General features: G+C 35.9%; 1 protein-coding gene across 2 annotated transcripts in view; it reads left to right on the top strand.

Moving 5' to 3' along the window:
• Positions 1 to 2,280: 2,280 nt before the first annotated feature.
• The window catches only part of LOC125668022 (neurocalcin), a 36,897-nt gene continuing 29,453 nt past the window's right edge, over positions 2,281 to 9,724 (top strand). Inside the window, exon 1 of one of the 2 annotated variants that reach the window (XM_048901754.2) lies at positions 2,281 to 2,310. The gene's annotated coding sequence lies outside the window, so the exon portion shown is untranslated. Of the gene's footprint in view, positions 2,311 to 7,017; positions 7,100 to 9,724 lie in introns of those variants that run through there. The other variant, XM_048901752.2, reaches the window with a different exon arrangement.

Below are 9,724 nucleotides of genomic sequence, written 5' to 3'. Positions count from 1 at the left end.
TGAAGCATGGTTTTGAAGAGTTTCATCTTTTGAAAGGACAGCTGGAGTATAAGTACGATTACGAAAAACTGGAATTAATGTCAAGCTCGTTTAAGGATTGTATTAATGAGCCTTACAAAGACAATGTTATTACAATTAAGCTTTTCAGCTGGAACCAAAACATATTCCTCATGTAATCTATCTAGTTCTTTTATCACTTCTGGTTTACTAAACACAGAAGGATAGATGGTACGTACTTTTATTTTGATATATCTAATGCGGGATTTTAATATTCCTCTTATGCTTTTAATCCATTCTGACAATGTATGGAGTTCTTCTTTTTCATATGCCCATCGCCTGTCAAAACCTTCGACATAATTCATAATAGAGATGAAGTTCTGTCGTCAATCGAACGACCGAGGTTCTCTGTATTTAGAACCTTTTAGAATAAGTGATCTGAATTGCTAAAAGGGATATCAAGGTCGCAAATATTGCTAAGAAAATTTGCATAAACGCGAGCATCTTTGCTAGCCACGGGTGACGCTCCACGGTGTTTCTCTTTTCAGGGTGGCGCTCCACGGTGTTTCTCTTTTCAGTGAAAAGAACCGTGGAGTGTCACCCTGGGCTAGCGTAGATGAAACGCGGGTTGTACTATATTTTTACGATGCGTTTTACCTTCATATCTCGTTGTTAACAAACAAAAAAGAACGTATTTCATTACTTAGACATCTACATGTAATAAATATACGTATCTACAGGTGATCGTTGGCACGATAGATGCTTCCTCACTACTACAGCGTCAGAGGTCAATCTAAATATGTGGCGTTTCATCCCACTGTTAATGACGGCTCTTTGTGAGTGAAAAATCCTTCAATGAGACAGGGCAATGTAAAGCAACACGTCAATTCGATATATCCCCGTGAACTCGAGATAAAAGACACCACAGTGTCCTCCACATCTGCTTCGTACTTAGATAATTTATTGAAAATGAATATTAACGACAAACTAACAACTCAACTTTATGACAAACGAGATGATTTCAGCTTCTCCATCGTCAACTTCCCATATTTATGTAGCAATATTCCAATATCATCTGCATATGGTGTTTATATCTCTCAACTGATTCGATACGCATGAGCTTGTTCTGCGTGTGATCAGTTTTTTAATCGTGGCAGGCTACTTACAAACTTGTAAGTTGATGTTACAGGGGTTTCAACAGTCTCGTTTAAAGTCAGCATCTTGCAAGTTCTATGGTCATTATAATCTAGTTTGCCCTTTTAACCTGCCACTGGGTAGGATGCTGTCTGACGTGTTTCACACCCAGTGTTAGGTCGTTCTTGGCACACTGATTTTGACTACAAATTTACACAAACAATGCGATGTCTAATCTGTGGTTTCAAACCCACCAACATCATCAATCTGATAAAATTCAGATCTTTAATCCGCCCCGATAATGTTATGTTGCTAAACAAAGTAGCGATACAACATCACCGGGGCGGATCAAAGATCTACACAAAGTAAATATACAACACCACCGGGGCGGATCGATGATTTGATTTTAATCAGATTACCAACATCATGTACTAAGTTTAAGTTCTAGTAGACTATAATGAATCGCTGCAATACTCGCTACTTTGTGTAGCGACATAACATTACCGGAGCGGGTCAAAGGTCTTATTTTAATCAGATTGCCAACATCATGTACGTTTTGTCTTTTTAATAATTTTCAGTTATAGTAGACTAATGAATCGCTTCAGTTCTCATTATCAAGCGTGAGAAGACACCGGTATTCATATGTGTTACTGAAATCGACAATATCTAAGCTATTTCCTGATCGGAAGAGTCAATTTCCTGTTATCAAGAAATCCTTTTCCGATATCAAAGATATTAATTTAAACGTTTTTTTTTTTTATGTATCAAAAGTTTATTAGGATTTCTTGATATCAGAAAATACGGAATAACATATGGGAAAATATAGATTTTTGATATGTAACAACAGTTTATCAAGATTTGTTGATATCAGAAAATACGGACAAGGATATTAGAAAATAGGTTTTCAATAAAATACTAAAACGGAATCGTATATAAATCGAAGACCACTTTAAAATTACATGGTGAACACAATTATTACGTAGGGTTCTGTTTTAAAACCCAAAATAAAAATAGATTTCCTGTATTTTCTTCCTTATGATGCTGGTCCCCTCACCGGTATCATATTCAGTAAATCAACATATTTCAGGAAGTTGGAAATAATAGAATGCGAATTTTCATATACAGTGAAATGATGGGGGAGGAATTTAAAAAAGAAGGAAATGTCACAGCTCTAGATAAGTATGATATTTACCCTTATATTAAAACGAGGGTTTTGAATGCGCGATTATCAACTTGAGTAGCATGCATTGATAAACAACTTTGAAAAGAATAATTATTAACAACCAAAATGAACAATATGAATAATTTGCTGTTCTGAAAATATTCAATATAAGGTGCATGTACTGGTACATTAAATGAAAACAATTATTGATAGGTCTTTAGTCAAGTAGATTGTCTTTGTTTTCAATTTTAAAAGTAAGAAATGGAGTTCAACATTACTGTTTTAATTGCTTCATTTGTTGAAATCATCACCTGCATTTTGAAGTCAATCTCCTGCTTTGGGTCTTTATCACACGTGTGCAGGCTCCTTCACCGAAATCTCCGGACAGACCTTCGCTTATTTTTCAGTTCTGGAAATTCTCGCGGAACTCCGGCCAGTTGTTGAAGTTTGGGAGATTTTCCAGCAGAACAGGAACAGTGTGACAGACCCCCCTCTCCACTAATCTCTAGTCAGGTGCTCGACCACCCGAGCTATCTGGCTACCGGCGATCGAACCCGTCTGGTCGACACCCCCCCCCCTCCCCTTAAATGTCTTAACACTCTGAGGACATCGACCCAGGATCTTTATCCCCAACCAGGCATTTTCACCTGTCAGTCCCAGGGACTGGTCACGACACCATATGTAACAGGAAGGGAGAGGAAAACATGTAACAAAACAGACCAAGATTACCGAAAATCTCTCCCCCCTCTCTCTCTCTCTCAGAAGGGGGGGGGGGGGCGGGGGGGGGGGGTGATAAGACTTTTAATGTGAGGACTATTTTTAACCATTTGACGGAAGTTGTGAGGACATAAGTAATACCACGAGTACAAAAATTCTGTCCTCACAGTTACGTCCCCATACCCCCCCCCCCTCTCTCTCTCTCTCTCTCTCTCTCTCTCTCTCTCTCTCTCTCTCTCTCTCTCTCTCTCTCGTTGATCATCTAGCTCGACCGATTGATCTAGCATAGGCGATCTTACCTTCAGTGTCTCCAATCGTGGCAGCTTACTACGTCACTCACAGACTGTAGTTCTTTATTACGGTGGCGGGCAGAAAGGTTTGATCGCTAGTGACAGATGCACAGATAAGTTTAGAGAACACCCGACTAGGGATCCGTAGGACCCTGGTTCGAATCCCTTCCTGTTACGTTACCTTTTTTCTGCGTCTGGCAGTTTTATTACTGTTAAATTTGAACCATATAACACAGTCCTGAAGGGATTTGAAATCTTGGGGGGGGGGGGGGGGGTTTATGTTTAGCACGAATTAAAACAAGTATTCATCTCTTTGACCACACAGTAAAACCAATTTTATTATATGCTTCTGAAATATGGGGTGAATACAGAGGTTCGTGGAATAAATTAAAATCATCACCATTTGATCCAGACAAACTTTTTAAATCACTTCACTGTGAGAAGCTTCATCAATAATATTCTAAATGTATTCTTGGTGTGCATAGCAAAAGTACATATTTTGCTGTACTATCAGGATCAAGAAGATTCCCTCTACATTATGATATTTTGAAACCAATCATTTGCTATTGGTACAGATTTGAAAACCTAAATGATTTTATGCTTATCTGTGTAGTAAGTGTTTGCATTTCAACAACAATTAAACTGCCATGGTGCTCACTAGAAGAAAAAAGAATCAGAGACTATATTCAATATAAATTAAAAAAAATTGTTAAGAAACTACTCTGTGATAAATACACTGAAACGTGGTACATTAATCGAAATAAATTGATTATGGGTGTAGCGTTCAGCCGGGTTCGATCGCCGGTGGTCATTTAGCTCAGTTGGTAAAGCAACTGACTAGAGATTCAGGGGGCACGGGTTCGAATCCAGGTCTGGTCCGTTGCATTTTCTCCCTTCCTGTTACATTTGGTGCCGTAGACCCTGGAACTGACAGGGGATAAATATTCTGGGTTGATGTCTTCAGGTGTGAAGACCGTAGCATTTAAGGAGGGAGGAATGTAGCGGTCAGCCGGGTTCGATCGCCGATGGCCAGTTAGCTCAATTGGTAAGCACCTGACTAGAGATTCAGGGGGCCCGGGTTCGAATCCAGGTCTGGTCCGTTGCATGTTCTCCCTTTCTGTTGCATGGGAAACTATGCACTTATTTTAAACTTAAGGAGTATTTTGGTTTCGAAAATTATCTTAATGAAATTAAAAACTTTGATATTAGAAGATCAACTTGTAAATTACGGATATTTGCTCATAAATCAATGATTGAAGTTTGTACTAGGAATGAGCGAATCTGAAACAAATGCAACTCCGGTTCATTAGGTAATGAGATTCAATCATTGAAATTAAATGTGAAAACAACAAAAATTCTTATGCATATTGTGTTCTGAAAAGCCATCTTTTCTAAATATAAATGGGAAATTCATTTTGAACAATATATGCAATTAACAATAGTGACACTGTATTTGACTAAGTGCTATGTAATCGCTTCTTTTTCTTTACTGATATGTACATGAATTGCAGTAATTATAGAGGATTAAGTGTAACAAGTTGTCTTGGTAAACTTTTTAACAGATTACTCCAAACACGTCTTAATAATTATCTAGAATCTGGAGGATTATTAAGTCACTTTCAGGCAGGATTTAGGAAAGGATATCGTACAACAGATAACATTTTCATCCTAAAAACTTTAATGAACAAATACTTGTTTAAAAGAAAGAAGGAATTATTTTTATGCTTCGTTGATTTTTCAAAAGCTTTTGATACTGTATGGAGACCAGCTCTTTTGTATAAAATTTTAAAAAAGGGAATTGGTGGAAATTTTTTCAATATTATAAAACATATGTACTCTACTACAAAATGTGCTGTAAGACAGAGAAATTTATGTAGTAACTTTTTTAATACTACATTAGGAGTTAAACAGGGGGACAATTTAAGTCCTACTTTATTTAATATTTTTGTTGATGACTTTGAAAATTACTTTGATAAAGTAGTAACTTATCCTGTATCTTTAGGTGATATAACTTTTAATCACTTATTTTTTGCTGATGATCTTGTTTTATTATCAGAGTCAGCTGAAGGCCTCCAAAATTGTATAGACACTCTTTCAAAATATTGTATAGAATGGAAGTTGCATGTAAACTTAGAAAAAACAAAGGTTATGGTTTGTTCTACCAGGAAAACAAAGATCAATTATGGATTTTATTATAACAATTCTACTATAGATGTAACTGATAAGTACAAATATCTTGGTATAATTTTACAATCAAATGGCAATTTAAAACATGCCTGTGAGGATCTTGCTGCTAGAGCCAGAAAAGCTTACTTTGCCTCGAAGCGTAAACTACCTTTTGGCTCTGATCTCTCACCAAACTTGTGGTTAAAACTATATGAATCAATTATTGTCCCAATTTTAACATACTCCTCAGAAATTTGGATCTCTGACTTTAATGCAAACCCCAATAATTTTGATAAAACTCCTTTTGAAAAAATTCAGAATTTTATCTTGAAAAACATCTTAGGTGTACATAATAAAGCATCAAACTTGGCAACAAAAATGGAATTAGGTGTTCTCCCTATTCATGCCAAAATATACCAGCTTGCTATTAAATACTATTCTAGATTGGAAAATTTAGCAAAATCTAATGATAATCACAATGTTTTACTAAGGAATGCTTACTTGGAAGATGTACACTTGGCTAGTGAAAATAAAAAATGCTGGCAAACTTGTATAAAATCAATACAAAAGATGTTAAATGTTAACGTTGACAGTGAATGTAAAATGTTTATTCCTAAACTTAAAAAATTCTTTGAAAATAAATTCTTTTCTGAACTTCAACATATTAACAACACTCAAAGTGGTAAGCTCTCATTTTATAGTACATTATTCAACCATGATGTTATGAAACTAGAAATCCAACCATATTTATGTCTTCCACTTCCTAAGAATTTAGTTTCTTATCTTACCAAATTAAGAATAAGTGCACATAAGTTGTATGTAGAAACAGGTCGATATTGTAATCCTGTCATTCCTAGAGAAAATAGATTTTGTTTTCATTGTCAAACTATTGTTGAAGATGAAAAACATTTTTTACTTGATTGTCCTGTGTATGAACATATTAGAAAAATGCATTCAAAACTACTAGATATTAATACCTTATTTTGTTTACTAAATCCACATAACCTTGTATCTAGAAAACAAACCTGTCTATACATCAGAGACTGTTTTAATGTTAGAAATAAGTTTTCAACAGCTTGATATTTTGTAATGTATCAATATATATGTGTATCTATGTATGGCTAACAACACATTCTTATATAATGTGCTTTAGTGCCAATAAAGAATTGAATTGAATTGAATTGTAAATAAAGTATTTGTGTGTATTTTCAAGCTGCCCCTTGAGGGTCCTTGATTGGAAAATGAATATGTTCTATGTTCATTACAGTTAAACATTCAATTTCATCTCTGAGCAATGTCACAATGATTTAAATTATCAAGTGACTAAGAGTGTGTGTGTGTGTGTGGGGGGGGGGGGGTGGGGGGGGGGAGGGGGGGGGGACGCCGAAAAAAGGGAGATAACTTTTTCCTGACCCATCCCCTCTCTCCCACCAGGGGAAATGTATCATTTCAATTCTTGTATGAGTAAAAATGCCCCCCCCCCCCCCTCCATGAACCAATAATCAAGCATCCAATTCATAGAAATATCATACTGAATTAACTTGAGCTATTAGGTACCCCGATTTACCCAAACCCGGCACAGGTCAACGGACACTCTAGCCTAGCGAAACACAGTTGCACCGTTTCAGTACAGGTAAAGTTCTTAACGATCTGATAACACATCTTCTTTAGATCGTTTGTAATTCTGTATATTATTTAAAAAATACTAACACATTAATCGTATAATGAAAACAGAAATTCTTATTTCAACGACGTAGGAATGGGCAGCTTGGTTAGTTCGAATTTCCTTTGTTTTCGTTAATTGAATCAGAGACCTTAGTGAATAATTAGAGCATTTTCATACTTAAATATATTATTAATTGAATCCCTTCGTCAAGAGTTCAAAGTTCAGATACACTTGATTACTCCTATTACCAAGTCTTTCTGTTTTAAAGTGGTCAATGAAGGTTGTATTTTGTGTAAAAAAAAAACCATAATTTCGTTGGAAAGGTGATGCTATTATAACATGGTGTATGGATTTTAGTAATGGTATCAATGTTAAGAATCCTGGTAAATTACATAACTTTTTTTGGGGCGTATTTTCCCTTTGTAACTCTAGTGCTTTTGTGTTTATGTTGTGAAGCGGAACGGGGGAAATTTGCACTGTTCCACATGTGTTGATTGGACCCATTTTGATGAGGATCGCCATCATAGAAAATAAAGTAACACCATCAAGTAATGCCACACAATGGATACAATTGCAACTTTCCTAACTTTTCTTTCTGCAATACTGGAACCTTTGATTTCAACCACTTGTTCTACTGCCACATGAATGGTTAAAATTTCATTGAATAAATCCTGATTTGGTATTTCACTAGGCCTAGCATGTTACACAGATGTGACTTCAGGGAAATATTGAGGAAGTGTTGTTGAATGTAGTTGCAGTCTTCAAAATATCAACAGTAGGGCTGAACACTACTTAAAGCATGTGAAGTACTACATGGATCTGAAGATCAACATACATCAGACATTTTCATTGTGACAATTCAATAATATTTACATTTTCAATGTTTTCACTCTTGATATCTTCACCAATTGAAATGGTATTTGATGTCATGAATGTGAACAATGAGCGTATTATACAGATACAGGTGATTTATTGCCATTCGAAGGCCGCCCAAGAGGCGTATAGTACAAACAATAAAACATTTGGAATTATGCATGATAAAGATATTTGTATGTAAACATAGATAACAATAGGAGGCACCAAGGGACGATGTTTTAGGTAATATTCCTGTTGAACTCTTATGTTTAAGCCAAATTGCACAAAAGTCAAACTTGGCTTATTCAAAATTTTTAAAGATACATGAGAGCATGAGCTGCAGTGCTTCACACCAGCATGAAGCGCGATAGCATGGTGTAGTTCTTACCCTCTGACTCGTGGTTTTCTTTCTTCCAAAAATGAAATTAATATCATAATATATTATATTGACAATCTACTATTAAACAAGATTTATGCAAGCATTGTTCACGACTGCATCACATTCATGAAGAAATGGCAATAATCACAATTAGTAGAGATATTGAAGGCAAAAACGTTGGAAATGTAGATATAGTATGAGTTGGGGGAGGGGGTGTTGGTGTTCCACAATTGATTTGACTTTGTTATATCTCAGTACTGTGTTAGTTTTATGTAATTAAAGTATGGGGGATATTATTTAAGATTCACCATGTCTGTCCCACTATTTCTGCTTGTTCTTTCTTGTATGTTACACGTTGCATTCGAGAATTCTACACGTATATAGAGATGACATTACCAGCTGTAAGTGAAGTTTCCTGTCTCTCGTCCAAATTTTTTCAGTAGAAGGCGCTATATTTTCACTCATATTTAGAGACGTCATCAGCTGTAAGCAAAGTTCACTGTCTTCCGTCGAAACTTCTCAGTAGAGGGCGCTACAATTTTGCAGGAATACTAAGATGTTCACCGAGACTCTGACATGAATATCTTAAATACATATAGTTAATGCCAACTGTAATTAAGAGTTTTAATATACAACTTGCATTTGGCACTTAAGTACTTGTTTTTTTATTGAGTCATACATAATTACATACATTTCTGAGCTCTGACAGTTGGACCTCTTTTATAAGGTCTACATGCACTTTGTCATCCAGTTTTTATTATTGTGATAAAACGTAATTGATGAAGGCAGTAAAATGTCATAAAATTGATTATTTGTCATTGAATGAGGCTAAGAGTTTAAAACAATGGTATTTCATGTACATAGTGTAGTAGGAGTTTAAAACAATGGTATTTCATGTGTATAAGGTGGTAGGAGTTTAAAATTATGGTATTTCATGTGTATAAATAAATAAATGTTTATTCGATATATACATACAAACAAACATACATACATAGCTACCAAGGATAACCCATGAAAGCTCAAAAGCTTATTTCCAATGGGGTCCTTTGATGCATGGATGTTTGCGCTAGGGGGTTATTTATGTGTGAGGAAACTGGAGTAACCGGAGGAAACCCACGTGTCCGAGCGGGCGACTGCCATACTCTCTCACATACAACCACTGCCGATCACGGGGATCGAACTCGGGTCGCAGCGGTGACAAGCGAGAGCGTTACCTCTGTGCTACCCGGACACCCCAAGTATAGTGTGGTAGGAGTTTAAAACAATGGTGTTTCATGTATATAAACATATAAGGTGGTAGGAGTTTTAAATGATGGTGTTTCATGTGTATAAACATATAAGATGGTAGGAGTTTAAAG

The sequence above is a fragment of the Ostrea edulis genome, chromosome 4 (genome assembly GCF_947568905.1).
Source record: "Ostrea edulis chromosome 4, xbOstEdul1.1, whole genome shotgun sequence".
NCBI lineage: Eukaryota > Metazoa > Mollusca > Bivalvia > Ostreida > Ostreidae > Ostrea > Ostrea edulis.
Note: the sequence above shows the minus strand (reverse complement) of the source record. Positions and strands in the feature narration are given on the sequence as shown.